Here is an 8600-nt window from a genome sequence, read left to right as displayed (position 1 = left end):
GTGAATATACTGTACTGCAGTTCATTGTGGAGTTCTGTAGCATATTTCATAGTCGCCTCGCAAGCGAGAGGACCCAGGTTTAATTTCTGTGCAGGGCAAAATCCTAGGCAAGTTTCCTTACTCAACAAACCTCTGTTTACCTAGCAGTAAGTAGGAAACCAGCTGTTAATTCACTGGCGGATCACTTTCCTGGGATAATAATCCCTTCAAAGAATATATTAATAAATAGTAATAATTTAGTCACTGAATCCACGAGTGTTGTGTGCTTAATTGCCTGTAGGGTTTCGCCCACAAAATATACAGTCCATTCACTTTACAGTATTTAAAGTATTTACACTTTACAGTGCTTCACTTTCTGTGAAGCACTCGAGACGTCTGAACAACATAAGATTATTATTATTGTTGTTGTTCTGCAAACTGGCTCAAACAGGAAGTAGGTTTAAAGAAATCATCAGGGTTTCAACAGCCTCACAACAACACCCTTCTACTGAGATGGAACAGAATTTCATAACTGGAATGGAAATGGGGCCCATATGGGGCTCTGAACTCTTAAATATTCTCCAGAGAGAAAGGTTGATTGACAAAACTCTTTCTTCTGATGAGATAATGGATGAAAAGTGAAGATGAGGAAGCTTAACTGAACCACTTGTTGTGACTACATAAGATTCAATTAACCAGAAGAACACTATCATTCAGAACCGAAAACACTGAAGTGTGCTGTATCCACAGTCCTTACCAACTCCAGTTGTTGGCCTTGCTGTATATTATTTATACTGCTAGGAAAAAGAAAAATAAAGAGAAAAAAGTTTGCATTAAAAGATTGACTTTGTGTGAATACAGAAACATGTCCATTGGATTAGGTTTTTCCTACACTCAAAACCACAAAGAAATATTGTATTTCAAACTTGTAACCTACATTTGGTGATAAATTATATAGTTCACTGACTAATAAGGCGCTGCACAAATAGCAGCACTGTGCTCAAGCCTGAAGCTCTTAATCGGTTTATAATGAGGACTTTATGCATGAGTAAATAAGTAAGTTGATAATTACTTTTCTCTTTCTTGTACTATGAGCTAATCCCCAGTTAGAACTTTAATGTTGATGGCAGCTTCCCTCAATCTAGATTTTCATTTTGAACACTTATTTTTTTATACACTAAAATGGTTATTTTTAATCATTACCTCTGGTTGTGTAGATTGATTTGGCAAGGTTTTTTTTTCTCGAAAACGGAGTAGATTTCTTTAAAAAGTAAATCATTCAGAATTAATTTGCAATATTTTTCAAAGGTAAAGCAGCAAATAACAGAAATCTGAAAAGAAAGCCAGAAAACATTAGAGATGCACACAGAGTGGGGTCAGTCAGCTTCAGAAAGATAGATCTTTATTTTACAGGTGCCTGCTTTTCTGTTTGGGTCACATTACCTTTTTGCTCGCTAACTTGTAGGTAAATTGTTCAGCTAACAGAGTTGAATAAGAAATGCTTGATTTTCTATGGCAGTGTAATGGCAATAAAAACGATAACCAGTAGTTAATCAATGCAGAGGGCACATTGGCACAGCAACACCCTAATATCCAATTTGTCAGACAAATGGCTGGTGCTCTAATCCTAGTGTTATAATGGTGTGCAACTTTAAGCTACAGTTAACATAGCAACAAAAGGAAGGGCATACATACGGTAAGAAGGTAAAATGAAATAAGAAAGAGAGTGTTATGGAACTAACAAAACAAAAACACGAGACAGGATTAAAGGATTATTGGAGTCAATACTGTTCACATGTTAATGTTCTCATGGGACTGTGCATACTGTTAGTCACATGGTCATTTATAATCTAAGCAAATTCAATTGCGTAAATGTTTGGGACTGTTAAAATATTAGCTTCATGTTACTGTATTTGCACCTAGCTGGAGTTTTTTTTGTGTCTATTATTGTATATATTGTGTCCTCAGCCTGGATCAGTTGGTAACAACTTTGCTGCAGCCTCTTAGTCAGAAGGTTATGGCTTCAAACCCCATGTCGAACTTGAACTCTCATAGTTTAAGGTAATGTTCCAATTAAGTTCTGGAGGTCTGTTGCATTTGTTGGAGGTACTGTCCTTCGGATGGCTGCCCGTTTAAGTGGACGTTAAAGACCCCATGACACCTCCTTGAAAAGAGAAAGGAGTTTCTCCTGGTGTACTGGCCAACAATCCCCAAATAAACTTGGTCATTTACTACATGGCTACTTATGGGATATTACTGTGTGCAATTGGTCACATTCATCACAAATACGCAGTCACCACATCACAATATATTCTGTAAAATGCTTTGGGACGTCTTCCCAGTGCGAAAGGCACTATCCCAAATGCAAGTATTATTATTATTAGTAGTATTATATTGTGCCTGCAACTGCACTATGAGCAATGCCAAAGTGGCAGGGAAGAGACTTGCCTTCACATATAAAGCACTCACAACAGCTTTACCATTCCCCCCCATCCCCCGATCCCACAGCCTAAATAATGGTACCAATGCATCTCAACCCCCAGGAATGCATTTAATTTAGTGCCTTATTACTATGTTGAGACATCTCAAAGAGCTTCACAGGATATACTGTAAGCGTTGTAACTGTATTTTGTGGGTGAAATGTGAGTATCAGCCTCGACAGTGCGAGTTCAATCCCAGAAGCACGGCTTGAACTCACAACCCTGTGACTCAGAGGTGAGAATGTTACCTAGTGAGCCACACTGATAACGAAGGAGATACACATAGTTCATCAGCAAAGCAAACTGTTACTCCCAGTACCCTCTGACAGTCATCTATAGTATGAAAATCCTTGTTTTCTGTGTGATTAATCCCCTTCCTATTAAAATGATAGGCAGATGAAATTACAGACCCTATGTTCTGCCCAATTCATTAAATCCCCAAACATATTATCTTCCACTGAATATTGGGGAAATCCTGATATAAAAGGTCTTAGATCCACTGTAGTTGCAAACAAATAATAATAATAATCTTAACAATCCTTGCATTTTATATAGTGCCTTATCACGTCTTCGAGACATCTCAATACGTTTCACAGAACATACTGTAAACTGAATTGACTGCATATTTTGTGGACGAAAATGGACATTATACAGGAGGTTAAAGACATCGTTCACCTTGTCCTATAATCTTGCTAAAGTTATTTTTTTTTAATTTGTGAAACCACGAGTTTTGAATTTGGAAATAAAGATAATTTTGGAAAACAGTAAACAGCAGTGACAGAAACGAGACCCGAGAAAATGAGATATTTCCTAATAATCATTGTGCCACAGTTTGCAATGAATTGTACACAATTCAACATCATGACCAGCTAAGAAAGTTGTTGGTAATTGTATCGTATTTACAATCAGTAGCCAGTTAAATGGATTAGGTTTTATTTCAAGAGAGAGAGGATTATTGAGAGAAAATCAGGGGATTCGTTGTTCTGGAAATACTATTAATCCCACCATATGGGCCAGTTTAGACCAAAAGCTTTTGAATTTGCTCCAGATCCCAGCCGGATTAACTTTAAATCGGCTCATTTACATTATACAGTAGGTTGCTTGGAAACAGTATCCCGAATTCAAAGCATTTGTGCACGTACAAAAATATCACACCAGGATTTAAACTGTCAAAGATCACAGCAACGTCAAAGTACATTAACCTCTGGAGTGAGTTTTAAAGTATTTTTTTTACATGGCTTTTTACACTAGTTATCATTGATATTCTGTCCGAAATCATAGTGCTGTTAGGTAGCAGTATTTCAGATATATTTTAAATTGTAAAACAAGTCTTTTTGTTATTCGTGTACATTATTTACAATTAAAATCATTTTAAGCAGAGGGATAATTGTTTGCTTCAAATTTCCTTTCTTAATTTTGATGTGCACATGAAATACAAATCATTGCTTCTCCACTAATGGCCCAGTGGGTAACTTCTCTGTGTGACATGGTGCCTAGATGTACAATTTGGAAGGATTATCCCCTGGTCTGGTCTGAACTAATTGATCTTCGTCAGGGTACTGGTGGTGGCATAACAATTACCTACAGCCGCCAATACCTCTCCCCAAAAGCCACTGAAACCCTGGTCCATGCCTTTGTCACCTCCCAGCTGGACTATTCAAATGCCCTCCTCGCTGGTCTCCCATCCACTACCATCCATAAAATCTAACTCATTCAGAACTCTGCCGCCTGCATTCTCACCCGTACGAAACTCCGCTCCCCGATCACCCCAGTCCTTGCCAGACTGCACTGGCTGCCTATCCCAGAGAGGATCGATTTCAAGATCCTCACCCTCATATTCAAATCCCTGCACTCCTCTGCACTCCCCTACCTCTCTGACCTCCTCTCTCCTCAGCACAGTACCCGTTGCCTTCATTCCTCCGGGTCTGGCCTCCTCCTTGTCCCCCAAGTCCTCCGCTTCACCCTCGGCAGCCATGCCTTCAGCCACTATGCCCCGAGGCTCTGGAACTGCCTTCCTCACTCCCTTCGTCTTGCTCCCTCCATTCCCATTTTCAGGTCTCTGCTGAAGACCTTTCTTTTCGACCGCACCTTTGGTCACCTTCCCACCCCTCCCCCTGGCTCGGTCCTGGGATCCTAAACTGTGAAGCGCTCTGAGACGCCGTCCGGCATGGAGGGCGCTATATAAATCCAAGTTGTTGTTGTTTTGTTATAACAGCCACCTGAAGAGATGGACAGGACCTTGGTTTAACATCTGTTCCAAAAATCAATACTATGCATGGCTCCCCCAGTAATGCACTGGAGCATCAACCTGTACCATTAGCTTAGGCCCCAAAGTGTAGCTTGAACCCACAATCCACAACTAAGGACGAAGCTAGTTGAATTCATACAATTTCAGTTTTCAGGTGCAACTTGTCATTGATGAAGCAAGTCTCTGATTTTAAATGACAGTAGAAAATACTTATAAACATTGTGGTAGAGCATTGTGAACATTAATGTTTATAAGCATGACTGCTGCACTACAGTTTGAATCCCTCATCCTGATGCTAAGCCCATTAATAAAACAAGCATTGTTTATGGGCCCCTGATTCTTAGAGAAACACATAATAGAATTTCTTCTGTTATATTCTTCACAGGAATGTTGAGCTTACATAACTCCCAATTGGAGCATTGCAGTACATTTGGATGAGTTATAATAGGACACATTGCAGAAATGACTTAATTTGCCATTGTGCCGAGTTCCCTGAACTTCAACAACAACAACAAAATTACATTTGTATAGCGTCTTTCACGTCGGGAGGATGTTCCAAGGACAACCTGTTCTGTTGAAATAAAAAAGAAACTGCAATTTGAAATTAAAATCATGTGCACGAATGTTGTTTTTATAGCTCTAGTCTTAAAACTGACTGTAAAACAGTAACGAAAAACATTATGGAAGACAAGGCAAAATAATATGTTTCTTACAATTCCACAATCCGTTGCAAAAATGTTTCCTCCTTCCGTCTACAAATAAAAGTGGTCAGTGTTGCATTATGTACAGACTTGTTTGGTAACTGGAAGTAAATCATGCCTATCAGTCTGACGCGGGGGAATTTGATTCGGGGTATAGATTGAGTTGGTAGGTCTTCCTGCCGGTCAGCATCATGGAGTTCCAAGTTTCCAAGCAAAACTAACCCCATCCACCTCCTTCCCCTCCCCCACTGTGGGAACCAATGCCGTGGAAAATGCCATAGGATGGACTGACTACACCTGAGCAGGGCTGGGACCAATCTCCCTGTTGGGAGAATTACTACTACTGTAGGGAAGGATTTTTAAAAATATGGTGTGGTAGATGAGGTAGAAATTAAAGTAAACATCACGGGAAAGGGGCAAGTGGTTGGGGAAAAAACAAGGATTGCTCTTTAAAAGAGCTAACACAGATACAATGGGCCAAATGGCTTTCTTTCACGCTGTAAAATTCTATGGTTCTAATATTGTCTAAATCTGATGCTTGGCTTAGTGTTGATGGCATTTTCGAAAACCATTAAAAACAACTTACGTGGTGACCTCTTTACACCTGGCACTCATCTCATCAGCAATTTCCTTCACTGTATTTTCATAGCCTACAAGGTTGGAGTCTTTGCTGCTAATAGCAAACAGACCACCCTTGCTCCTGCAAGCTTTTATGATCAGTAAGGAAGCATCTGCATTGTGAAAACACTGCCTTGTGTCGTTTTTTTTGGCTCTTCCTTTCACCTTTGATGGGCGTGTATGGGGGTGAAGCACATGGACACATTTGAGTGCTTTCTGTTATTAACACAACAGCATTTTCCATGTTAAATAAGAAGTGCCAGAAAAGGAGACCGAATATAAATCAGAGACCATATATAAATCACCCATCATTTGTGTATAGACATTATACCAGCTCAAAGTACGAGTAAAATAAGACCTTAAATAACTTGTAGAGTTCAAGAGATACTCTTGGACAACGACCAACGTAGGATGTGGAGCAGAGTTAAAATCCTCTAAACCTAAATAACTGTGATTATGCATTTAACCACTGGATATGGTGCATTGGATTTATTTATTGCTTTTACTTGAGCTACCAGGCCTTTTGGTAAATAGTACCTCACCCAGAAATAATGGGCATCAGTTTAAAAACATCACCAAGTTAAATTTAACTCTTCCTGTCTAGTTCACATAGAATCTAGACCACAAGTTGAACACAGTACTCTTGTGAATAATCCTGATCTGCCCAATTGATTATAGGATTCTTCCCGCATGGATGCATGATTGCATCTCTCATAGTTTAGTGTCTAAGATATGACACATTTAACAATGTGGAAAAAATGCCCTATGATAATGCTTTTTTTTCTGATCTGATCATACCCATAAAAATCCTCTGCCCACCCCCTTCACTCAGCTGGCACAGGCCTGCTGTTCGTCCCCCAACTCCTCTATGCCTCTATTGGTGGTTGTATCTAACCTCTGAAATCCCAGACTCAATCCCTTTGCCTCGCTCTATTCTTTGTTCCATCTTTAAATGCCACAGTAAGACGTATCTCTTCAACAGTGCCCATGGCCACCTCCCGTTCTCCCTTGCTTGATATTCAAACCCACCACTGTACAATGCTCTGAGATAATAAAATGAATGAAGGGCTGTATAAATGCAAGTTGTTGTTCTTGGTTTATTCTACTAAATAAGAGGCATGTACTGACGAACTTCGGTCTTAAACCTATAGCACTGTCAAGTGTATTCTGTATAGAAGAAGGCAGCGTATGCTATCAATCCCGCAAACCTAGTGTAAGCACACAGAAGCTACAAAGCTGTAGTTGCACCTTGGAGATGTAGACAAAAACGTAGAAGCCCAGACGGGGTGGCTTCATGCTCTTCAATTTCCTTTTACCTCATTTATTTTCTTTGGCTCTCTGTAATTCATGAGAGTTTGTGAAAACATTTTTGGGAAAAACACTTGTAACTTTTTCCGCATGACGATACTATTGCAGGTTTGATACTATGGTGAGCATGAATGCTATCCTTTTAGTCCAGGTGGGGAGGTCACTAAGAAGTCAGCTGGAAGGATCCTAACACTGAACGAGTTTCAAACACTCCCAGTTCTGAGTGGGTGCTGTCAGATTCTGGGTGGTCACTTGCATCCCATGCAATTATCCTGTTCATATCATGCACCAGAGACACTGGCTGACCTTGTTTGCTTGCTTGTTTGCTTAAGATAGCTGGTGTAGGAAATGGTGTTAACCCTTGAAGGACCATTGATGTTAATCCACGTCGGAACCATATTTTTAAGGACTACGGAAAATTAACACTGGGGGAAAAAAAATTACACAGTGCTGCACACAGCAAGATCCCACAAACAATCATGAAATGAATGATCAATTTATCTGAAGGCAGTTGGACAGGATACCAAGAGAAACTCTTCTCTTTTTGAGCAGAAACTTGTTTTTTAATGTCTCATCTGAAGGACAGTACTTCCAACAATGCAGCACTCACCCAGTCGTACATCAGACTAGGTTACCGACCGTAGTCCCAGCCTAAATCTTGAACACACAACCTTTTGATCAAGAGACAAGTGCAATCAAGTTCCAAGCGGTCATCTTTTACTGTTTAGTTCTGCTGATTCCAGCTCCATTATTGGGACACAAATTGTAGATTTCATCTCAAAGAGACCTGGGCAAAGAATGCCCTTCCACTCATGGATCTCAGAATATCCAGCCCACCATCTTCCCAATGCAGCATTTCATTCTGCTATTTCTTAAATAAGTAAATGCTTCTATCATCTGTTCCAACTGTTGACTGCATTGTATCTAAACAAATATTGAACCTGTGTGCTCTTGTCCTGTTGTGCTGGAGTATTAAAATGTTATGTTCATTAAACGTCTTGTTATCACATTGCCCTTGGAGTCCATACCCCATTGTTTACCATGGCAACCACAAAGCAAGGAAACATTTCATTTCTAGGTGTTAAAAAATAACCTGTTCATAGGGAGTGAGGCAAGTCACTGGTTTCCCCCATCAAGTATATGGACACAATGGCGTGAGAAAATAAAAACAAATTCAAGGCTTTAATTTTGGAATGAAACTACCCTCTGGTAGTAATCCTCTCCCTCCCCTTTAGTCACAGGCCTGAAAACTAAAACACAGCCGGA

This window comes from Callorhinchus milii, unplaced genomic scaffold (assembly GCF_018977255.1).
Source record: "Callorhinchus milii isolate IMCB2004 unplaced genomic scaffold, IMCB_Cmil_1.0 Scaffold4, whole genome shotgun sequence".
Classification (NCBI taxonomy): domain Eukaryota; kingdom Metazoa; phylum Chordata; class Chondrichthyes; order Chimaeriformes; family Callorhinchidae; genus Callorhinchus; species Callorhinchus milii.
Note: the sequence above shows the minus strand (reverse complement) of the source record.